The sequence below is a fragment of the Agelaius tricolor genome, unplaced genomic scaffold, assembly GCF_023055355.1.
Source record: "Agelaius tricolor isolate 1412-34295 unplaced genomic scaffold, bAgeTri1.0.p SCAF_10, whole genome shotgun sequence".
Taxonomy (NCBI): domain Eukaryota; kingdom Metazoa; phylum Chordata; class Aves; order Passeriformes; family Icteridae; genus Agelaius; species Agelaius tricolor.
The window spans coordinates 33,081,722-33,106,844 of record NW_027269270.1 but is presented as its reverse complement, the minus strand read 5'-3'; the positions used below and the strand labels follow the sequence as shown (position 1 = coordinate 33,106,844).

At 41.6% G+C, this 25,123-nt stretch overlaps 1 long non-coding RNA gene across 1 annotated transcript in view; it reads right to left on the bottom strand.

Moving 5' to 3' along the window:
• Positions 1–14,640, bottom strand: part of LOC139593932 (uncharacterized) — a 37,730-nt gene extending 23,090 nt beyond the window's left edge. The window contains exons 1-3 of the long non-coding RNA XR_011680440.1: positions 14,393–14,640; positions 7,906–8,014; positions 1,055–1,197 (exon numbers count right to left, since the gene is read on the bottom strand). This is a non-coding gene — a long non-coding RNA (uncharacterized lncRNA). The remainder of the gene's footprint in view (positions 1–1,054; positions 1,198–7,905; positions 8,015–14,392) is intronic.
• Between the last annotated feature and the right edge of the window lie 10,483 nt (positions 14,641–25,123).

Sequence of the window (25,123 nt, the reverse complement as noted above, 5' to 3'; positions counted from 1 at the left end):
GGGAGGAGGAATGGGTAATTCCTTAATTCTGGCTGCATTGTTTGTGTGTAGTCTCAGATTTCTTTGCATTTTCAATGGGAATTATTTTCTGCAGTTTATATTCCCCTGCAAAGTGGCTCTCTGCTGATTAGTGCCTTATATAGACCTGATTTGGGAGCAATTTTCATATCTTTTAAAAATATCTATTTATAGTTCCAGGGTACAAGATTTTACAGTCCTCTTTCATAAGATTGTAAATCAATAACTATTGGTTTTGAAGACACAGAGAAGGAAGGTTCTCCACAAAAAAGTTAAAATAAAACCTTTCACATAGAAAGAGCATTTTCATAGACTTTGCTTCGTAGTGCAGAATAGTAAGGGCTTTCAGCACTTGAATTTTTAATTAAAATGACATATTTTTATTTTAGGGGCTTCTGCCTATAGAGTGGTATGGGGATCAAAAATTTCACAGAGCATTTTGCAAGTGGATTTGGAGAACACACGTGACTCTGCACTGCATGGGCTGCTCAGGCCAATGATGGAACAATTAAAGAGGCCTTATTTGAAACAAATGAGTTATTATATTCTGTTGGGTCAAGGATCCATGTTTTAATAAATCCCTAATTACAGTAACTTTTCATTTAATCTGGCGAGTTCTAAGCAAGTTAAGAATTTATGAGAGTTGGAATCAGCAATAAAAAATATGCCTGTCTGCCATTCTTCTCAGGGCCACACAGGTTGAACTAATTTTGAGGAGTTTGGGAGCCAGGAATGCATCTCCTGAACAGGGCACTGTGACATGATTACATCTATGTACACTATGAAATAGTATTGTGCATGTATAAAATAATATTGTGCATGTATAAAATAATATTGTATATTAAATTATGCATAAAATTGCAGATAGAATTATTATGTTATAATCGTTATTAATAATAGCCTGGAAAGCCTTCAATCCCTTTTTTCCAGAATTAAAAAAGAAACAGCAAAACCAATCAAATCCCCAGCATAACCATGAGAGCACTTTTGAGGGGGGGTCATTATTTTTGCTTTGGCAAACTTTCCCACCACCAACCTGTGAGTGCACAAAGCTTTTTGTGCACCATCCAGCCAAAACTCTTCCATCACTCCTGGCTGAGCTCAGGATTTCTATTTCTGATCATGTGTGGTGCTGGCCAGGCTCCTCTCAGCTCCTGGTATATGGCTCAATACGGACACCTTGGGAAAAAAAACCCCAAAATTGACTCATAATTAACATTTTCACATGAAATTTTCAGATTTAGAACCTTAGCATTAGGATTTGCTGGTTCAACACCACCTTGGCAAACATTGTCTCCTCTAAAACAACACCCTTATGAGAAATAACTAATTAATACCCAGCAAACAAACATAGCACAGGCTTCACCATCCAATGAAACACCATTTTCTTTGGGATTGAAACAAGGTGCCACCAATAACTTACATGGAAACTGCATCACAATGGAAAGGAATCAATGAAACTGCTGTTTTCTGCACCCAAACAGGCAACACCTCTACCTTTCCAAAGTCTGTGGTCTCTTTACTGAACATGAAATATGGAAAGTCCTGTGAATTACATCTGGAGCTAGCTGAAATTCCTTTTTTTTTTTGTGGTTGCTTCAATTTGAAAGTTGCTAGGGTGGGTTTGAGGGGTTTTTTTAATTACAAATCAAAATTTAGAATTTTTCAAAGCTTGTCCCAAAGCATCTAAGGCTGAAAACCCTTGTTTAGAGACACAATAGAGCAAGAGCTGAGCACTGCAAGCTCCTTTTTGGGGCTGAGCTGTTCAAGAGCAATGGGGACAGCACAAGGGACATTGGTTGTGTCCCAAATTACCCATGGGCTTCCAGGTCTACCTTGTTGCTTGGATCTGGGGCAATTCTGCCACCAAAATTGCTGCAGGGATGAGTAAAAGGAGGAGCCCTGTAGGCAGAATGTCCTCACAGAGGAGGCTGCCCCAGTCCTGGCAGGATCTGGGGCCATGCCCTGGGGGCCTGAGCACCAGCTGAGCTCTTCCACTTCCAGCAGAATCTTTCTGAAAACAAAGACACTTCCTTTAAACTCCTGGATTTTGGCACACTAGGGTTTTCTGAGGTAAAACGTTTCCAAGCTGTAAATCCATCAGATAACTGCCCAGTTCCAAGTTCCTTGGTATCCAAGAAATATGATACAACCTTGGCTGGGAAGTGCAGTCTAAAGAACATCATCACCTATTGCCTTTCCTGCATACTTCCATCCCATACCTATTTTTCCCTGGATGACTCCCAAGCTAAGAAAAATCTCTCTCCTTGCTCAACAAAATCCAGTGTTTCAGCTGTACAAGAAACTGAGTGCAGGCCAGAAACATTACAGGTTCTTCTAAGTAAGACATTATTATTCCTTACAGGAGGAAAAAGAGATCAGGCTCATCTCTAAGCTAAGAAATGCACTCACTGTTCCAAACTTTGAGTCAATATTCAGAGTTAGTTTATACATAAGGCTCTAGTGGAGATTGATACAGTGCCAGAAGATACTAAATTCTCATTTTTAGTGAATGACCACCACAAAGAGTTGCCAGCCGTGAGTTTCCTTTATGATAACAAAGAGCTTGCCAGGAAAACCCTTGGTAAAAAAGTAGTGCTGATAAATACATCGATTTAAAGATAACCAGTACAGCATTTTCTTTGTTCACACATGGTTTCATTTTTTGGTCAGCAGAACATATTTCCCTTGCCCAACTTCTCCTTCCAACAAGGTATTTCAGCCTTTTTCCTGCTTTGGAAACAGAAAAATCTATGACTAAATCAAGAGTAGATGATTTAGGTTGGCCTGATTGGACACACACAAGAGGAGGATTTGGCTGTCGAGAAATGGTGATGTAGCAGGTTTTTTGAATTTTATAATAGCTTTCTTCACCCATCCTACTCCAAATTATCTCCATAGAATTAAAAAAAAAAAAAAAGGAAAGGTCTATTTTCCATTGATTATTCCCTTTGAAATATCACCTTTGCCCATCAATGAGGTGGTGTCAGTACCAGTTTTCTGTGATTTCTCTCACTTGTGCCCTGGATTTGGGATTCTCTTGATGGCCCTGTTCTTCCAGTGATGCTACTCCTGTCTGCTTTCAGAATAATTTCTCTTTCACACTTCATTTGCATGTTTTTCTCACTGCATGGGAAAAAAACCCAAACAAGCACAAGTTTCCTTGTCTCCAGCTTCACAGCTGAGCAAAGCATAAATTCCCCTTCCTTCCCATTCCCTTTACCCTGCTGTAGAGTTGGAAATGTTGCTTCAGACGTTCATGTGCAGCATTGTGGAAAACCATGAGCAAAAATCCTGGCTGTGAATTGGGAAAGTCTGAGCTGAATCTCTTTGGATAATGACCTGAAGGTCACACTGCACTAAAAGGACAGAACCCACCCAAGCTTCAGGTGGAGGCATAATTTCATCTTTTTCAATTCACCTCAGTTTAAAACCTTTAAGTTTTACTTGCAGATTTGGATGAATTCCACCTTTGAAAGGGGAAGTTTTCTCCAGTACTTTTGTTTTTATTGACAAGGATTTCCTAAACTTCAAGTGCAACACAACAGACAAAGGAAAGAGCTCCGTGGTGGGGTCAGCCCAATTATGGCGATTTTAGTCACCACTCGCAATTTAACTCTTTCTTCCTGCAAAAAATGCATCACTCACTGAAAAATTAAGGCAGAAACCACTTTAGAAAAGTTACATCTCCCATTTAAGAAAAAACAAACAATCTAGAACCTAAGTTAGGATGGAGGTGCTCCTGCCTATACCCAGAATTGAGCTGTTACCTGCCCCTCCTGAAGAAGGTGCAGAGCAGGATGAGTCTCCTCTTCTCCAGCTGAACAGAACAAGTGGCCTCATCCACTCCTCATGTGTCTTCCCCTTCTTCCTTCAATACTTTTTAGCCTGAGTTTCACAGGTTGGGGTTTCAGGGTCCTGCCCAGCAGTTTTTATTTGTTATTTATTTGTTATTTGTGTTACACCAGCAAGAAAAAGGCATCAAGAGCCTGCTCCATGTGCACCCCTCACTGCTCAGTTCCAACCCGCAGCATTGCCCTGCTCCTCTTGGCCCTCATTACTGAGCACTCAGCATTCTCACCCCACTTGTCTGCTCTTTAATAAGAAATAAAGTTGTTTGTTTATTTTATACCAATTTAACTTGTCGTTTAAGATTTGCAGAATGCCATCAATCTCTGCCTCGGCACATTGACCTCGCTTTAATTGGTGGGGCTCTAAATTCTGCACAGATGTTATTACTGTGAATTTAACTTTATATAGCAAGAAATTTGGGGCTGCCATATGCTGTCTTTTATGAGCTTGCAGTTTGCAATGAATACCCATGACTAATGCTTGTGACCCAGGTAAGCCCGTGATTAGGGAAGGTAAAAAGTTTACCCAAAGTTTATTGCAGCTCTTTCAGTAATTTCACCAACAACGAATGAACACATCTCCCCTGCCTCTGCGTTGGTACAAAAAAAATTGCTTAGCTCTTCTTAATATATCTGTCAACATCTAGTGCCATTCTGGGACTCTCATGAGTCAGCCAAAATTTTCTGCATTCATAGATTGCATATCAGAGGGGATAAGATGATTTCCTCTGATATCCAGCATAAATCAGAGCTTTTTATGTTTTTCTAATGGTTTTTAGTTGTGCTTGGCTTTTATTTTGTTAAATGAACTGGGGTGAAACTTTTTGAAGGATTTTAGTAGGATTTAGCCAGGTGCTAAATCCAGAATTCAAATACATCTACTAAGTCTAGACAGAAGTAGAGAAACCAGAGGTACATGGAAATTAGGAAAAACTTTATGAATTGCGATTTATCATAAATGTTTTAAATTTAATTCCACCCAACACAACAGCTACAGTTTAGTGAAGCTCCAAGAAAAACCTGTTCACTGTGAGTGAACTTATTGGTCTCAAGGCCCGGGAGAAGCAAACATTATTTCAGTGAAAGGGAAAACTGGAGAGGAAAAAAAGTAGGAAAAAGCCAGTGGGTTTGAATTAGTCATACGTAAATTTGCAATGCAAAGTAGGAGAAAGTCTTCAATCAACAGAGAACTGAGGTTGTGGTGCCTCCTCACTGCAGGAATGGAGTCAGGAAAACCTCACTTATCCCATGATAGAACTTTCCAGGCTTTCAAAAGTGATTACAAGGAGTGCAGCAGCAGATAGAGGCACCTGTGGATCAGAACTCCTTGCCCACTCCATTATTTCCATGTCTCAGCCTAACCCCTGCTGAATACTTTGCCCAGCCATCAGCAAACAATAATAAATTCCTGCTCACTGTCAATAAAATTTATCACAGCCAGAAGCATAGGGAAAAAAAAACCCTGAAAATATGAATAAATCTGAAGCACTGAAAAGTTAAAGTTGCTGGTTAATAAGCAGGAATATTTTTGCAGCAGGTCCTGTGTTCCCAGCAGCTCTGTTCACATCTACAGAGTCAGCTCACGAAACAGGAATTGGAGTGTTGCTCTCATGAGTCACTCTGCTTGGAAACCTTTATATATTAAGAAAAAAAAAATCCCCAATCAAAAAAAAAAAAAAACACCCACATGTTAAAAGTGTCTTAGCCAAGCATGTTATTTCTCTTAAATATATAACAAAACACAACTGTCCTCAAGGTAAATATCCTCTCTTTTATTGCTTTAGATCACTTTTCAGTGCTGTAATCATGTCATTAGGATTGCAGTTCCTGGCTCCAGAAGAAATAACCACCTAACTATAAAATTCTGGTTTCCCAGTCTATTTTGAGGGGACAACCAGAGGTCAGTGGGTCTGAGCCCCTGCCACTGAAACCAATGGCAGGAGGTTCAAGTTCTCCTGCTCCATGGTGTGTCCCAGGGAGAATATTTTTTTTTTTTCTCAGCTGCAGCTTCTAACAGCTGTTCAGGCAGCTCATGTCATTCTTCTGAACTGAATTAGAGAGCTGTGTCAGGAAAAAAAGTGTGGACAGTCATGTCACCCACAGATGCAGTAATGTTGCTGCTGGTACCACCAGGGGCTTCTGTGTTTCTGGTGTTATCTAAAAAAAAACAAAATTAAATGGGGAAAAAGCAAAGCTTCTTCCTTTGCCTTATAGGTGGAAATGAATTTGAACAATAAATCATTGAAATCAGTCTTCTACAGGTCTGTGTGAGGCCACCACAGTGACTCCAAGGATCTTAGCTTTTCCTCTGAGACTTTTTACCTTACTGTGCAATATCCTCGAGGATAAGAGCTCAAAATCTTTGTTTTCAGCCTATTATAACTACAACAGGTTTACACTGTGGGAATTCCATATTTCATAAGATATTGTAAAGTTATGCTTTATTTTCATTACCTCTGGAGCCAGGAAAGTTGCATCTGTCATTAACTTCTGCAAAAAATAGGATTGTGGAGACCAAAGGATAACAACAAATGATTTCACACCGAGAAGCCTCTCCCTGCAACAACAGCATTCATCAATAATGGTAATAGCAGGTGGCAGCAAGACACAAATGTCCTTAAACTACCTTTATGCATCTCTACACTGGTTTTTTGTCCCATCCTGCAGTCAAGATTTGGATCTGCCTTGTGGGAAGGTGCCCTCCCAGGTGGTCCAGATGTGGGCAAAATCTGCATCAACAGGTGTTAAATAACACATCCATAGACCCAATCAGCTCAGCATAACCCCAAGAGATGCTGAAAACTACTTTTAATCCCAGGCACCTCAGCTCCTGCTGGGCCTGACCTACCATGGATGTGCAGATGAGGACTCCAATGGCCTTTAAATCATGAATTTATTTGGTTTTTTTTAAGAGCAAGATTGTGAGTATACTTCAATCCCCTTTCAAGGTGATTTTTTAGCACTCCAGTGTATATTTCCTGTGTTTCCTGAGGTCAAATCAGTGGCAGCTTTAATTGCACTTACAAGGAATGCTGCTAAAATGGGCACAGAGTCCTAAACTCAATGTTTTCTTCATTATTTTGCAACTTTGGGAGCCTGCCAACATCGTTGCGAGATTTGGCATGCACTTACCTGGAAAGAATGAGGCTTAATATTTCATTTCAGCCTTGCAAGGTTTTCTCCTCCCGCCAAAAAAAAAGAGCAAGCAGAGGGACCAAAAACACAGGCAAAAGGGCAAGGCTGGTCCCTCTGATGCTGGCATGGATCAACATGGCTCTGCAAGGGTCTGGGGAGCTCTCCTGGAAATCAAGAGCAGCTCCACCACAAGTGGTTGCACCTTCAGCAGCTGCTTCTCTGCTTTGTAAATTCGTGTGCCCAGGGAATATTTTCACCTCCTCGTTCCTGGAGGATTGGTGGGTCACAGAATCATTAAGGTTGGAAAAGACCTCTAAGATCATCAAGTCCAAAAATTAAGAGGTGAGAGGTTTGTCACGCTTGGAGGTGCGAACTGCAAAGGCCGGGCTGAGATCCTCACCTGCAGCCCTAAAGCCAGATCTGTGTTTAACTCCTGCTTTAGACCTTTAATGCAGAAAATAATCCTCTGGCAGCTGTTACTTGGTGCTTGGAACCCACAGACTGCTTTTTTGCTGATTACTTTAATGTAAAATGTTCTGACAGCCTCAAGAAGGGGGTGGAAATAAAGCTTACCAGCACCCATATCCTACAAGGGCTGCTATCCACCAGCACCTCAGTAAGTTAAGGCCAGGTTGGACAGGTCTTAGAGAAACCTGTTTTAGTGGAAGGTGTCCCAGCCATGGCAGAAGGATGGGACAAGATGAGATTTAGGGTTCTTTCCAACCCAAACCATTATGTGAGTCTCTGAAGTCAAGCTTCTGCTTTCTTGGGTTTCTTCAATAAGGATTAAACCCAGTCATGTAGGTTTCCTTTTTACTGGTTTAAAACAAGGGCTCCATAGGGCCCCTCTGGAAAATCAAGACATTGGAGCTGGGTTGTTTGTGGCTGGGATGGTACTTACACAGTGAAGGCGCTGCTTGGAGCCAGGACAGTTCCTGAGGAGAGCACCAGGAAAGGGAGACCCACTGCAGTGCCAAGGAGTGGATGCTTCCTCTGTCAGCATGCTTCAGCTGTTGAACACAAATATTTTCCTGGTTAGATTCCCGGAGCTCTGCTTCCCCCATCCACAATTCCCAATTTTCTCCATGCAGGCTGCAAAGACCAACTCCTGACTCAAGCTAAAATAATCTACCAGGCCTACAATTTAAGCACAGCTTATATCAAAACCTTTCTGTGGACCTGGCCTTCCCTCTGCAGCCACCCCACTAGAAGGATTCAGCTATTTGGGAAATGAAACACTGCTCAGTGGGAACAAGGATGTCAGACACCTCTTCCAAGGGAGCGATGCCTCAGTATATTTTGGTTTAATATTCTTGTGTCAATGACACTGGTAGGAAATGGGGAAAGGTAAAAGCTCTGTGAGGCATGTAAATCAGGAATGGGAGTGTGACAGCAGAGGCTGGCACGGCTGTCACCAGGGCCAGCACAAAACATTCCCGAAGGACCCGAATCCCCACCAGCACTCCCGACCCGAGGAATTAAATTTTGCCGTTCGCCTCGGCGGCATAAATCCGTAGCATTTTGACTGAATCCCATAAAAGTAAATCAGTGTAAGTGAGGCCAGACTGTGGCCCCACAGTCCTGCAGGACCAACGCTGGGAACAAGGGCCGGCGATGGCAGCTCCCGCCACGCTGGTGGCAGAGCACGGAGCCAGCCAGGGAGCAGCTGGGAGGCAGCCAGATGGGCAATGAAAGGGGCACAGCCAGCGCCTCAAAAAAATAGGTTTTTAATTGTAGGAAATTTTTGCAAGGCATAAAGTTGAGTTATTTTCATTTTTTTGCTCCAGCAGCAGAAATATAAATGCTGCTGCTTGCAAAGAGAGTGGGGTTTTTTAGGTTCTTGTTGAGAGGTTGTGCTTAAAAAGGGGCTGGCATTAATCATCTCTACGTCAGGCAAGCTCAAAGGAGCACATCAGGCAGCTCCTTGGAGGAGATGATGGACAGGGGTCTGCTTTGCTGGCTGGTGTTTTTTTTCAGAGCTGGTATCGAATGGGTCCACGTGGCATGAACAGAACATAGCTCCAGATGGGAGAGCAGCTCCCATCTCTTGCAGAGTAAATCTGCTGTTTGAGACTATATTCTATGACTGAAATTTTATACATATGACTTTGTTGGAGCTGGGATCTCTTCCTTTGAAAATGTGCTACAATAATAATTGCATTTACCAGTTGCCAGTCCTTCTCGCAAAACGTGGGGGTTTTTTTGTTCGGATTGTGAAATTAATTGTCTCTAGCTAATATAATTAAAAACAAACACTTCGGATTTCAGCAGAGGGAAAGGGGAAGAGAGAAAGAGAAGGGAAAAAAAAAAAAAAAGCAAACTGCAGCCCTGATTTTCTATTGACAACAAGAAAGCCCTGCCATCCCTGAACTGTTTAATTATTGAAATGAACTGTAACAGTACACTGGATTGTTGCCGAGGTCACCGAGTAGTGCTGGATGTCAAGAGGAAAGCAGCAGCTCCAAGAGCCCTGCAACGCCCCAGGCTCCGGGTGAAATCCCACACACTTTTTCTCAAGCATTCAGGCTCTGATAGGTAGCCTGATAGCAGGGCTGCTTTGCTGTTCTTACAGAGGTCCAACGGTGCTTGCTTGTTTTAAGAGGAGCCAAGCTATGCTCTGGTGACCACCGTGACGCTGTGATTCCCATGCCCTATCGCATTCCTCTTTCTCAGATCCCAGGCATTTTTTTTTTCCCCTACGTGCAGTCCAGGATGTAGACAAATGAATTCCAAGTGACCTATGTGGGGGTGGACTCTTTGGAAACAAACAACAAAAATAAGATATCTCCTGTCCTCACTTTTTCATTTGCTCCTTCCCTGGATACAGTTTATTCGTGGCAATGAAATACACATTGTGTCTCTAGAGTTAGATCCAGCAGCAACATCTTTACCACCCCCTAACCTTGGCTTTTTTTTTTCTTCCTTTTATTTTTTTCTCTTTTCTTTTCCTGATTTCCTATTTAAGCCTTTACAAAAGACATCTTGTTTAACATTATCTCCTCCTTTGGAAGTCAGGCTGCCCTCTAAAGCCTATCATATCAAGGCTTGCTATTGATTTAAACAATGTTTTTTTTACTGGAAAAAGTTTAGGAAACTGGAAGTTTTGTAAAAAACTTCTGTATCTGCACTGACAGGAGGATCTGTTGGCCAAATAATGACTCTGCTTGCAGGGAAAAGGAAAAACTTCTTTTAAATCTTTCATAGTGAAGAAAATCCTGTAGATACAAAAACTGCTAAAAAGAAATAAAACTGCAGTTGAGGAACAGACAATAAACATTTCAGATTGCTTTATGGTACACTATTACAGGCAACTATCTTGCTTAAGTAGGCATAACATTTTTCACAGTATATATTTAAGGATATTTTTAATGGGGTAGATTAACAGCAGGGACACATAGCTCTTAAAGGGAGGGCAGAAATAATTTCTGCCCCTCCAGTGGCCTGATAGGTCACAAAAAAAATCTTTTAAAAATGGCCAGAAAAATGCACTGCATGGTCAAGCAGGAGCAGCCTCCAGCCTGCCCTGATGCTCATGTTGTGGGCTGCACACTGAGCCCATGAACAGCAAAAGCCAGGAGTGACCCCTGGGACCAATTCTGGCCCTGCAGGCTCTGGGGAGGCTGCACGGGGTTCCCAGAATGTTGCTAACACACCTGTGGAGGATGGAGCTCTGCAAACTGGTGAGAGCAGCACTGGGAAGAGGTTCCTGCTGTGAGACATCACCCCTCTCCCAGCACCAGCGCCCTTGGAGCATCCACTGGCAGCAGCCCCTGGCTCCTGCTGTCAGAGTCAGCCCGTCCTCCGCACCACAGCCCAGATATCTGGGCCACCACAGCCCCTTGAGGACCTCAGCCACGCTCCAGAGTGGCTCTGGAGGACAGGGAGCTATGCAGTGACATCCCCTTGCCAGCACTGCTAGACTGAACAATGGCAGGAAGAATAATTGGGAAAGTGCAGCATTGTGCTGGATTCCCCTTGGCTTCGTTAAAATCAGTGATGTCCCTCAGTTCTGGGTGCTCCAGAGCTCTCCTGGCTGTGCACAAAGCAGAGCTCAGAGTGGCAGGGTCTGGCCTGGCAGAGGGCTCTCAGCACTCCTGCCCTGCCCCTGCCTCCATGGCTGATGGGGAGGGTTTGCTGTGACCGTGTTCACAGGGGTTCTTGGATGAGGGAAGAGACGAGGATCTGACCCCATGATTCAGAAGGCTTGATTTATTATTTTATGATATATATTACATTAAAACTATACTAAAAGAATAGAAGAAAAGGTTTCATCAGAAGGCTGGCTAAGAATAGAAAAGAATGATAACAAAGGTTTGTGGCTCGGGCTCTGTGTCCGAGCCAGCCGGACTGTGATTGGCCATTAATTATAAACATCCAAGATGGACCAATCACAGATCCACCTGTTGTATTCCACAGCAGCAGATAATCAATGTTTACATTATGTTCCTGAGGCCTCTCAGCTTCTCAGGAGGAAAAATCCTAAGGAAAGGATTTTCCATAAAAGATGCCTGACAGTTTGCCAGTTCACAGAACCCCAGAAAGGTTCAACAACAGGCAAACCCATGAGGTTTTGCCTGTTTCAAGATCAGTAAATCAAGAGATATTAGAGCAACAGCCCTGATAAGACTCATGGAAAGGACCTTAAAGTCCATCTCATTCCACCCCTTTCCATGGGCAGGGGCACCTTCCACCATTCCCAGGCTGCTCCAAGCCCTGGCCTTGGGCACTTCCAGGGATCCAGGGGCAGCCCCAGCTTCTCTGGGCACCCTGTGCCAGGGCCTCTCCACCCAACAATTCCTTTCTAACATCTAATCTAACCCTGCCCTCTGTCAGTTTAAAACCATTCCCATTTGTCCTATCTCTCCGTGCCCATGTGAAAAGTGGCTCTCCAAATATTTAGCTAATTTTTTAACAGTCCAAAGGAAATGAGAGAAAACTGATTTTTATTATTCCCCATGGAGTAACAACTTGCTCTGTTCCCCAGTTTACTTTTACCTCCTTGGAAACACACACTATTTACTCCAGATGCTCCCACCAGTGGCTGGGTCCTCATGGGATCTCCTTCACCTTCCCTGGAATATGCAAAGTTTCCACAGAGGCAGAGGAGCTGATCTGTTTGTAAATTATGTGCACTGAGCTAAACAATTGAACAGTTAATTCCCCCAGGTAGCCAGTGACCACTGAATGTCTCTCTACTTAATTTGACAATTAATCTTTGAAGGCTGGTAGTCATTTTAATTTTTTTTTTTTTTATCTTAAAAAATCAGTGTGCAATTTCTTCTGATGAATTTTTATTTTTTCTTTTAGTTTTTTGACATATTTCCAGTGGTCATCTTGTCTACTAAATTTGTTCGTCCTTTTCCATGCATCACTTTGGGAATCAGGGGTGGGAGGGAGGAGGGAGACTTGCTAAGAAATTGGAAAACATTTTACATTTTTTAAGTAGGTAAGATTAAGTGTTTGTGCCATAGTTTACAATGATAATAAAATAAATCTAGAAACTATTTCATGTATGAGAGCATGTGCATTAGAAAACATATTTCTGTAACAGATAACCATCTTCTGAACACCAGAATGTTGGTAATTTGTCAGTTTTTCTTTTAATTAAAACTGTGTATATAGTTCATGCTCTGTTTGATTCAGTGTCAACATTTTGGATGGGGGCTAAAACTGATTTCCTCTTAAATCTTTGCATTTCTCAGGACAACTGCTGAAGTGTGCCTCAACATTAAGCTCATGAACCCATGAGGTTTTGCCTGTTTCAAGATCAGTAAATCAAGAGATATTAGAGCAACAGCCCTGATAAGACTCAAGACTTCTAACACTTCTGTAAATGCTCTCTTTACCAAAACTGCATCCATTTTTCCTCTCAGACAACCTGTTCTAATTCATTGCATCATAACCAAGCTGATCCACTGTAAAATGAATTAAAATTATGCTAGTTAGGAATTCAATTCTGAATATGTTTCTTAATGCAACTCATGAAATGTTTAAAGTGTTTAATTTTTTTCTTTTTGTAACAACAGAAAAATCTGCCTGGTGTTTCTCTAAATAATTAAAAACAATATTTTCTTTTTTTTTTTTTTTTTAATTTTCAGTCTTCCTTTCTGAAAATATAGAAACTTGGATGGTCTAGATTGGAACAGACCTCAAAAATCATCCAGTTCCACACCCTGCCATGGGCAGGGACACTTTCCACTGTCCCAGGTTGCTCCAAGTTTCTTCCAGCCTGGCCTTGGACACTTCCAGGGATCCAGATGCAGCCACAGCTTCTCTGGGCACCCTGTGCCAGGGCCTCCCCATCCTCACAGGGAAGGATTTTTTCCATATATCCAACCTAAATTTCCCCTCTTTCCTTTTGAACCCAGCACTCCTGGTCCTGCCACTGCATTCCTGAGGAAAAGTCCCAGATCTGGGTGAGTTTGGAGCCCAGCCCTCCTGAGTGTCACACACAGAGTGGAAATAACCACCACATTTCTCAAAAACACACACATATCACCACATTTACCTCCCAGCCCCAGTTCCTTCTACCTTGCCTATTTTAATAAATACTCATGGCACTCAATAAAATTAAAACATCAGTGAACAAAACAGATCCATATGAATTTTCCCCCAGGGACTGGGAATGGAGAGGAAGCACATCTGGTACAGGAGAGTCGTGTTGCTAACTGTGCTCTCTGATAGGTGACTACAGTGATAATCTCATTTATCTGCAGTGTACCTGAATGCTTCTTGGATCAAAACCCGGGAAAAGTAAAGGAAAAGACTGAAAAGGGAGAAAGCCCACTCAAAAAAAAAAGATGGCAACTTCCAGATGTGATCACCATGGCAGGGAGGTGCTGGATTCCCTGGGAATTACCTCAAGACAAACACGGTGAGAATTACTTTGGAGAGGATGTGAGGAAAAGCACACCATGAGAAAGAGGAGCAGATGCATCTTTCAAGCTCAGTATTCCTCATGCCTCTAACTTCACATGCCCTTTTACTAATTTTCCTACACTGATAATCTATAGAACCTAATTACACAAAGTCTAAAAAAGCTCCTTCCACGAAAGGCATAATGCTGATATCTGAGTCACGAGCACAGTTAATGTAATCTAACACATATTGCAGGAACCTACTGCACACAGATATTACCAATTAGCACATGATTTTAACAATCAACATTCATGCAATTAATAGAACACTTCATATTCCTTCTAATTTTGAGCTCTGCATGAGCATATGTTATCATGACGGAATGTGGGATCATTTATTTATACTGGAAGCAAGGCACCACATAGAAATCAGAGAGGCTGAAAGTTAGCCTGAAAGTGAAATAGGCTCAGCTTTGCACTGAGGAAAGAATATTATTAGTCTGAATTCTAAAAGTTGAACCTTTACCTCACCTTCTTGTTGATCCTTGCTGTCGGTGAACTTCTGGAGAGGAAACTGCATCCTGATTACAGCTGGGGAATACAGCAATGTGTTCATCAACAAGCACTCTTCTCTGAAATTGAAAACTATGACATAATCATCACTCAAAAAAAAAAAAAAGTAAAATAGTAAAAGTAAAAAAGTAAATAAGTATGTCTTGCTTAGATATATATATATATAATATATATGTGTATATATATATATTCAAAGACAGCAATAGACACCTTGTTTTCCATAATTATCTATTATTTTTCTTTACTGTGAACAGGAAAGAATCACTATATTTATAGGACAGATGAAGCATACAGAGATTAATCCCACATCCCCACAGCATTTAGCCACTCACTTTGAATACCATAGGATTTAGGAATTTGATACCTTTAGGATCCAGTCCTGTCTATTTTTATGGCAGCAGAAGAAGCAGGGAACCAAATGCCTGATTCCCAGAGAGGCTTCCAGCCTGCCTTACCTGTCTCTCTTTCCTCCTTGGTGCTGACACCAGTAAGAAGCAATGACACTACTTTAATTAGTGAAGTCCTCAATGTGTTACTGGCTCATTAAGGAGATGAGATGCTCAGTAAAGAAGGTGGTTTTTGCATGTAGGCTTCAAGGACTGACAGTGGCTGGAGCTGCTGCCTTCCCTGTCTGGTTCTGAGGAGGAGAACATCAAAACACAGGGGCTGTGAGAGCCTTTGCTCCAGAACTCCTTCACAGCTCCAGCTGCCTGGTTACAGAGATGTCCCTCATGTGGTTCCTGCCTCTGAGAACATTCCAGCAGGCCTCCCCAGCCAAGCACATCCTTCAGGAGCTCCTCCTGGCAGCTTGGGCACGCACCTGTGCCATGCCAGCATCCCACCACTCCGACCTTCAGGTCTGGAGGATCTCTCCTCTGATCCTGCTCTCAAGAGCTGCTGTCACCAGGGAGTCCCTTTCCCCCTGCAATGGAAGGTGGTGGCTGTCCCCTCTTTGCCTTTCCAGTGGGAACTGCCTTAGATCCCCTTGGAAGAGCTCCAAGCCCAGCATGGGGAGGGTGTTGGTGCAGGGAATTCTCCCAGCAGCAGGCACCAAAGCAGCTCAGACTGCAGATGTGGACTCCAAATCACTGTCTTTCCCTCTTTCAGGACAGGCTCCTGGGAGAATTTGGCTTACCAAACAACTGATGTGCATTTATCAACAGGAGAAAAGCAGCCATTCTCTGGGTAAAACTGTATTTCTGAAAAATGTCATATTTATGTCTCCCATTGCTGTCTCCCCCCCCCATTAAGGCAGCCTTCACAGAAATGTTTCACTTTTTGGGCTGCTGCCATTCCAAACAAGAACAGATTAGAGCAACCTACAAGTTGATAAAGAAAAGAGAGATTTCACCTGTGACTACACCTCTCATGTTTATCTCAAGGGCTCTCCAACCCAGTATTGGTAAAAAGGTGGTGAATCCTCTCTGAAAGGATGTCATTGTCCAGCTGTGCAATATCCACACTTGGAAATAGGGGTGCAGTTCAGTCAGTCCAGATTTCCATGATGATCAGGGCAGATGTACAGCTATAGAAAAATGAGAGGGGGGGGGAAAAAAGGAAGTTCTCAAATTCAGTTTGTCTGAGGTAACTTCAGTGAAGGTAATAGAGCAATGTGAGTATCACTGACAGGGAGCTAAACTAAGCGTAATGGTTTTACACTGAGTAAACCCATTAACAGTGTCCTTCCTGCCAAAAAAAAATCAAAATATACTTTTTTCCACCAATATCTTCAGTAAACTTCTATTTTTCTTAATCATTATTTTTATTGAAGGCTTTACTGCACAAAGAATCCAGGGGGGAAAAGGAAATCACATAATGGTGCAGGTTGGGGAATTCTCTGAAAATACGTAACTATGGCACCCTTGTCATTACCAATCAAGTGTTCTTGATAAAAAGTAAAGTAATTAGCCTTTGAGAGGAGCATAAAGCTAATTAAAAATGACAACTTAGTCATCTCAACAAACAACAGCATGGAACCAGCCCAGAGTTCTAACTATAGCACAATGTGAAAACCTGACCTGCCACAACCACTTGCCTTCAACCCCTTAAGAGAAACCACAGTTTGTGAGAGTGAAACTCCGATAGCCTTTTCCTTCATTGTAAAATTTAGATTCATCTCACCTACCATCCAATATTTCTGTTTGTTCCCAGAGTTTCTTCATCTTTTTCTAAGAAAGTTTTGCCCGACTATCAGAAATTTTTCCAAGTGAAATGATGGAAATTTGTGTAGTCTCCTAAAAGGAGATGACAAAATATGAAGCATGAACATATGCATTGTCAAAAAAATTCACAAGTTGCAAATGAGTTGAGTCTCATAACAAAGTTGTTTGCTCAGAATTTATAAATAATAACCAGAAACAAAAAGAAACCACTGGTCTCTCACTTACAGAGCAACTGGGGTTCTGTCCTCTCACAGGTGGTAATTACAAGGTTTTAATTCAGTTCTATAGAGCAAGAATGAACATTTCTATGAATATTTCTTCATTTCTTGCCCTACAAAAATCTTTGTGCAGGACACATTATCAGAAAATTATTACAATTGCCACAATTTTTTCTTAGCAGGTGTATTTACTCACGTCGCAGGTACTGAAGGAAATGAGTTGCTGCATTTTCATGGAATCACAGAATGACTTGGTTTGGAAGGAACCATGAAGTTCACCCCCTGCCTTGGGCAGGGACACCCTCCATTATCCCAGGGTACTCCAAGCCCTGTCCAGCCTGGCTTTGGACACTTCCAGGGATCCAGGAGCAGCCACAGCTTCTCAGGGCCTCCACAGGAAGGATTTTTCCCAGTGTCCCATCCATCCCTGCCCTCTGGCAGTGGGAGCCATTCCCTGGCTCCTGTCCCTCTATCCCTTGTCCCAAGTCCCTCTCCAGCTCTTCTGGAGCCCCTTCAGGCACTGTTTTTAAATTTTTCCCTTTTCAAATCACCAGGTTCAGCTAAATGTTTCCTAACATGAACATATATATAAAATATATAATATATATATATACATAAACAAATACATTAAGTGCAGCCAGCAGCCTGTGGCACTACATTCCTTAGAGCTGAGAGCTCATTCTCTTTAAGAATTAGAGTTCTGGAATCACAAAATCATTAAGGTTAGAAGCAACCTCTGAGTTCATCAAGTCCAACCATCACCATAACAATGCCAGAAACAAAAAGAAACCACTGTTTCATAACAATGCCGAAGTGTCCTAGCCTAGAGTGTGTGCATACAACAGTCACCACAAAGTTTTGGCACAGCTCCTAAGCTCATACTCACAAAATTAGATTTAAAAAGGATAAGCCATTACTGTGATGGGCCAAGCCCAAACACTGGCTCCTCAACAGGTCCTGCTGAGTGATGCTGATACTTCATCACCCTGACAGACTTTCCTCAAGCATGCAGGAAATACAGATTTATCCTCAAAACAAAGATTGACTGGAATAGGAAAAGAGGTAGAAGAGATTATGGTTAGGTTTTGAGTATCCCACACTAATCTTTCACTACAGTTTCAGTTCCTGCTTGCTGGGAAGGTCAGAACAGTGACTTAGAGAAGGCCTGAGGCTGCTGCATCGGAAGCACCCCATGAAACAGTGATTGCAAGGCAATGCAAGCAGTGAAAACTTAAGCTCCTTTGACTTACAGAATATATGAATATATGAGAGGGTAAAATACTTACAGATGTGTATCTAGACCAAATAAAAAGTCCTTGTAGAGACAGGGAAATATGTATCTTGTGCCACGCTGCTTGCAGTCCTAGGAAAGCTTGAAGCAGAAATAAAATGTTTGCTTATACTCTGAATAAACTTTGGATGAAAAGAAATTCTGAGCAGCCGTGAACCTGATAAAGACCTTGATCCTGCTCTGTAATGCTTGGTAAGACACAGCTCAGGAAGGCCAGGAAGGCTTAGGAAGGAGAGTCTCCCTAAGCCTCCTCCACAGCCAGTGGAGAGAGGGATCATCCATCCCCAGCTGGAGTAAGAAGGGACTGCTCCATTCCACTCCATGGAAGCAAACCAACACATACAGGCTGAACATCTTAGGCTGGGATCCCAAATCTACAGATCTGCACCTCTCCATAATTATTCACAAGCCAAATGTAACAACTTTCCTGAGCCCTGCTTTACGAGCTTTTCATTGAAAACATTTTCGGGGTGAAATTTTTCCTCCAGCTGAGTTCTCTGTCGTGAATTCGGTGGAATTTTGGGTTATTCCAGTTTGCTTTTTCAATTCTTTAAAGTGTTTTCTCAAAGATTTTTGTAAAGGCCTGTGTCTAAAAAAGTTTTAAAGGCCCTAAAGGAAATGCAGTTTCTTTTCATACGCCTACAGGACAAGCAGGTGTTCTGGTCTCAGACTCTTAGATGTTATAGGACATAAGGGAAGATAAGAGAAGTGCTGCTTTTCTCTTCCTTTTCTGCTCTCCCCAAGCAAAAATTAAAGTTTTACAGGGATGAGGTAGTAATCTGCAACACCTGCAAGGAGCAGGCCTCTACTTGATCTTTTGACATGCCATTTCCTTGTGTAGGGATGCTGGAGATGAAAATGAGGTATTTTTCTTGTTAGGAAAGGAGAAAAGAGTGAAGTCTCCACTTATACCTCTCCTTAGACCCTACAGGTTCTAAACTTAATTCCAAGTTTAACCTGGAGAAATAAATGGAAAAAATACTCTGTAAGGAACAGGACGGTGTTGGCAGCAGAGTGGATTCAGTGATCTAATAGTTCTTTGTCCAGCTCTGATTTCTTTGATACTATTTATAAAAATGGAAGAAAAATGATGGACCACTCCAAACAAATTGTTACCATAAACCAACAGCAAACAGCAGAATTGGCCCTTTAAGAGTTGTGTGGAGAGAGGGAGAGGACTAATAACCTACCTTTCCTGGTCCTGGGCTATGTTTATCTCCCATATTTATTTAAAAGCAAATCAAAATACTTTTAAACAAGTCGGCTGGTTCCAAATTTAGGAACAATTGAACAAAGAGGAATCTGCTAATTCCAGATGGAGTGCATATAGTCCCTTGGCACTTATTACTTACCAAATGTTTCAGAAAGCAAACACATGACCTAAAAGATTTCGTGAGTGTGGGGTCCTCAAAAAGCTTTTAACAAGTCATGTATTTCCAACCGTATTTACTTTACCCACACACAAAACCCCTACTTCGTTTTCCTTTCCATTCTTTTTTTCTCTTTCTTTTTCTTTTTTTTTTTTTTTTTAGGCAGACAATGCTGCCTTTAAAGACTATTTATGGATGATTCAGCTATCCCATCAGGGCAGGAGCTCTAAAGGTGTCTCCTTTGAAAGGCTTCAGCTGTGGAGCATCTGCTGCCTGCCAGGGCCACCTTCCCTGGTGGGTGCAGGTGTTTTGCTAAAGTGGGATCCTCCTGCCCAGCCCTGCAGGAAATGGGCACCCACAGATGGTTTCTTATCTCAGAGAGACACCAAATATTTCTCTGTTGTGGGTTTTTTTTTTTCCTTTTAAACCTGCTCCCTTGCACACCAAAATTGTCCTGCAACACCCTGCAAGGCAGTGCCAAGCCACCATCGTGATGCACCTCCAGGCAAATTAATTGAGATTTTATTTTTTTTTGTATGCATTTCATATGCGTTGCTGAGGTGTTTTAAATTAATTTAATGGGAAAATTAGTCTAATGAATGCAACTTGGAATTTTTTAGGGAGTATTATATTCCGTTATTATAATTGTTTCCTCCCCAAGTTAAATACTTCAGGGGAAGAATAAAGTAGAAATTCTTGATTTTTGAGGCAGTTTGATGAAAGTTGGTGATTTTTCACCAGCTCACCTACCCCAGGAGAACAGAGGTGCCATTGACATTGCCATCTGCGTCTGTCCCAAGCTTCTGGAGCCAGCAGCATGTGCAGGTCCTTGTAGGCAAAAATCCCACCTGGGTGACTGCTTCAGGAGAGCTTCACTAAACCCCTTCAGTCTGAGAGGGTAAAAAGGTTTCACTTTCCTAGGTGATAATTTTCATGACACAGACTATAAAAACTTCAACATTTCTGCTGTTCATACATTTCTGCTGGAGGGATGAGCCCAGTCCTGCAAGAGGGGCAAAGTCAAGGGCAGCAGAGAAAACTACTTAATAAACATTTAATTCTCTATTGAGGTGATTTATTTTTTCTGTTTTTGCTTTCAACATTCTAGCATGTCTTTCCTTAGAAATCGAGCCCCTTCCATGATTCTCAAAGGGGAAAAAATCTAGAGGCAGTGAGTTGTGACTAAGAGACTGGAAAGAGAAATAACTTTTCATGACAGTAAGAACAGGTAGATGCAATTTAGTCTTGAGTTTTAGATGAGTTATACCTCTTCTCTTTAGGCTTTTTAATTTTTTTTTCCCCTCTAGCTCTTGTTTTAATAACCTTCCTCCAGTTATGCTGCAACCCTTTCCTTTGGGCTTCTATGGCTGTCATTTTTTCATAGCCACAGACTCAGCCCAGAAAGAAACTGAGGGCAAACATTGTTATTCCAATTTGAGTAACTACAAGGTGAAATTTATCTGCTGACAAAGACTCTTTGTTCAGTAACTCTTCTCTCACTGTGTGCAGTGTGATAGTCCCTAAAGTTTTCCTACTGCAAATCCTTAAGCTGCACCAGCAAACTCAGGCAAACACGTTATTTTACATTTTTAACTGAAATGCTTTTTGTTTTTATTTTAATGAATCCCCTAACTCCAAGTTTAATTAAACTCATGTTTTTTAATTAATTACCAACAAATGCAAATAAGGCAAACTACACAAACATGTATTCACCGTTCCCTGATAGATACGTGGGTGGGGTTTTTTTAATCCTGAAGTGTCAGGATTTAAAAATCTCTAAGTCTTGAGGGTTACAACCCAAAAAATTCTTTTCATTTGGGGCTTTATGAGAATATTTTAGTAGTTCATGACAGGGAGCTCTTCTGCTTAAGGGAGGAGAAAGCAAACTGCAGGTTCTTTAGCTTTTACCCATGTTATTCTTGCTAAACAACAGTGACACTCAGCAGATTTAGGCCTGTGCATATATTATTACAAGGAAAAAAAAAAAGTAGAATACAAGAATTTCATAGAATCACAGTTGTGTTCAACTTCCCTAAATGCTGACAATGTGGATTCATGAAATGCTCTCTCTGGTTATTTAAGTGCAGCTAAACCAGAAATCCTAAATGAAACACATAAGAGTTCAAGCATCAAACTCAAATGCTCAAAGCCCAGGAACCCCAAATTTAAGACATGTAATATAATCATGCTTAAATATTAGAAACTCTCTCCTGTGAGGACAATGCACAGTTGAATTACTTTTTTAAACTACATAAGTATTATTCTCAGGAGGAAATATTTCCAGATCTCATGAAATATTACTCTGAAGAGTTGCTTAGAAATGTCTTAGCTTCTCTGATCACTTTTTTCAGTCTAAACCCTGCAAAAGCAACCCGTCCCTAATACATGGGATTATTTAAATCATTAAAGCAAGCAGGAATATTTGTTTCTGCTCCCTTCCATGGATGAGTTTGGCTGTGTCCACATCTAGTTCAGCTCTATCTCACAGTCCCAGAGTGACCTGAATCCACACACAGAGATCTCGAGTTTGCTTAAAGCCTGAGCTCAGTTCTTGAGCTCTGGCCCTCCTGGATCCCAGCCCAGAGTCCTGGCTCTCTACACCCTGGACACAAAGTAAAGCCAGCACTGGAGTGCTCAGCAAGTTCCCTGGACAATGTATTTTCCCATCAGTCAGCAGGTAAGAGCTGTTTTTCCTACTTGGCAAAGGGTTTTCTTATTTGCAGCAGCACCACACACCTTTGGGAAACATAATCTGCAAGTGTTTGCAAGCACTCAGGTTTCCACTTCTATTTAGAGTCATTTTTTAGGTTATATTTTGAGTTTTATGCATCTCTATATTTATGTATTTACAAATTTTCATAAATTTTGTATTTTTTATGCACATATACAACTCTCTATGTACATATCCATAGAACCTCTTCTACTTCTCCCCATTCAAAACAACAGGCAGGTTTCTCCATCAATTAGCATGGGCTGGAAAGAAGAAGAAGAAAGAACTGACACTAAACCACCTTTATCTCCATAAAGAGGTTTCCTGCTCTCTAAGATGCTAAATGTGAATGCACAAGTTTGTGGTGCCTCTTTTCCCACCAAAAAGGCAAATAAACAACTTAAAAGAGAAATTAACAGCTTTGAGATCTGACTATACAGATAACTTTTGGGCTAGTAGGAGTTTTTCCGGCTCTCTGTCCCTCCATTTGCCCAGATGAAAAATGGGAATAAGCTGCCCCTAATGATCTTATGCAAAACTTTAATTATGTTTAGCTTATCTAATTGATGTATTTTGAGGAGCTTGGCTAAAAGATGTCATATTTGCAAAGCTATTTGTTCTGTTTAAAGATATTTGTGCTCCCATCCTTGGGAAAATTCCTCACGTTCCCTGTCCTGCTGCACTTAGCAATGATCCTATCTTGATTGTGTTCCAGCTACCCAGTGTCAAAAATAATCAGGAATAGGCAAGATAAAGCACAAGAGTGTTCTGTGGAAGGCTGTGAATCCAGTGGCTCCTCCTTCCCCTCCTTGTCCAGTCTAAACACATGCAACCCTTTGGAAATGATAAATAAATAATTAAACCAGCAGGGCAATGTCCACTCGTCTCCTGAACTGCTCCTGTAACATGATAGTCCTTAGGCAGCCATGCAAGATTTATCATCAGAATTTCAAGGCCTGAGAAAGCCCTTAAAACATCCCACATCCCCCCAGACAGCTCTTCCAAAAAGATGAGGAAATAAAGATATTCCCTCTTTTGCTTTTTCCCGGTTTCCTTCCAGCCCACAGGTTGGCGAGAGGCGCGGGGACCGTCAAAACCGGCTTTGGTAAAAAGGGGTTTTCCTTCCTTAAGAAATATTGCAAACAGAAGATTCCCATGTTTGAAAGGTCAGAGGAAAAAAATATAATGCACTCATGAAGAGACAACCTCATTAATCGTGTTGTTCTTGGCCCAGTCAATAGAAGAAACATAAATGCTGTCAACACTGCACTGCTAGATAAAGGATAAAAAGTGGGAATGAAATGTTTTACTGCAAAGACTGCTCTTATGGTTTGAGAACATTTCTGGAAATAACCTGAGCTGAGAAAATGTTCCCTAGGAGGAATACATTCTGTGGGAAACTGTGTGGAAGATAAAGTTTGGTCAGTGACCTTCTCACTATCCTCTAATCACACAGCACACACTGCTCCAAAGAGAAAAAAAGGGATACTGTGCAGCTAGAGACACTTTACCTTCCCCACATTACATGAATTGAAGTGGAAAACACAAGAGTATCATAAATCTCTATTTCATGCCTTCAGATACTGTAGTGAAATAATAATCTACTGTAACTCACCGGGAAAAAAAAAAAGTGACTTTTGGTTTAGGGCACTGCAATAACACCAACCGTGATACACCTTGGGTGAGCATAAAAACAAATGACTGGAAGTTGCTAAAAGGGGAACTTGCCTTTTCATCTGTGCAACGTTAGAAACGGAGAAAGAGCCTCACATTTCTCATCCAAGAGCAGGAATAACAGAGAGGGGGAAGGCATGAGGCGAGACCTCTCCCGTGCAGGCAGCTCCAAGGGATGAGACAGAAAAGCTCAGTTTAAATACTCGCACATTAATGCAGCAGCAGCAGCAGCAGCATTCAGACACTGTATCTGTACAGACAGAGAGAGTAAATATTGGCTTATGTAGTTACTCCTGGGAAGATTAGGGAGACATCAAATATGGATGTGCCCAGCACTCCACACACAGGGAGGGTATTGGAAAACTCCCACCTTTAGATATTTGTGGGGAATATCGCTTTTCCTCTTCTTTTTTTTTTTATATTTTTTATTTGTCCTTTGAAAGCAGAATTACTGTAATTACTGTCTCTAAAAGGTGGTTATTTGAAGACTGGTGTTACACGCACGGAAATGTCAAAGCTTTTTTGGTTTCTGCAGCACGAATCTCGGGAATGCAGTGTGATCTTCCTGAAATGGCATTACTGGGGTAATGCCACAGCACAGGAGTTGAGTAAATATTTTCCTTGTGCTCATCAGCTCCTGGCTGTTGACAAATACACTACCTAGAGCAGTAATGCAGGGTAATGATGTCATTACTGGGGGATAAACATCGCAGCTGCCGTGCGTGCCTATAGCTCTTGCAAAATAGAGCTGAGGGTGAATTAGTTTGTGTACTCCACATCTTTCAAATATTTCACTAATCACCATAGAAATAATGAACTAATTCAGACACAGGCAAAACTGAAGTGCTCCAGTTCAACATTACCCTCTTTTTTGGGGAAGGATCCTTAAAGATAAAGAGAGTGGAGTGGACAGAATGAAATAGCTTTGTGTCGCTGTCCCTTGCTGGTTTCCAATGGGACATGAAACAGAGAGGGTGCAATGACATATTCTGATTTTACTTCCATCCATCTGGAACCAAGAACTACCAGAAGTCTGACAAGACAGCCTGATTTCCAGCCAGATTTCTAGAAATGTTAATAAGAGCTCCTTATTCAAAAAGCACCTTCAAAACTTCTTAACTAGCAGGAAGAGAACCTCGGATGTCTCATCAGCCACCACAATTACTCCTGGAAAAAGACCAAGAAGTACCCTGCAGAATTCTCCTCCTACCAAACCTGTGAATGCCTGTACATAATCAAACCTACATACATCAAATCATAGAGA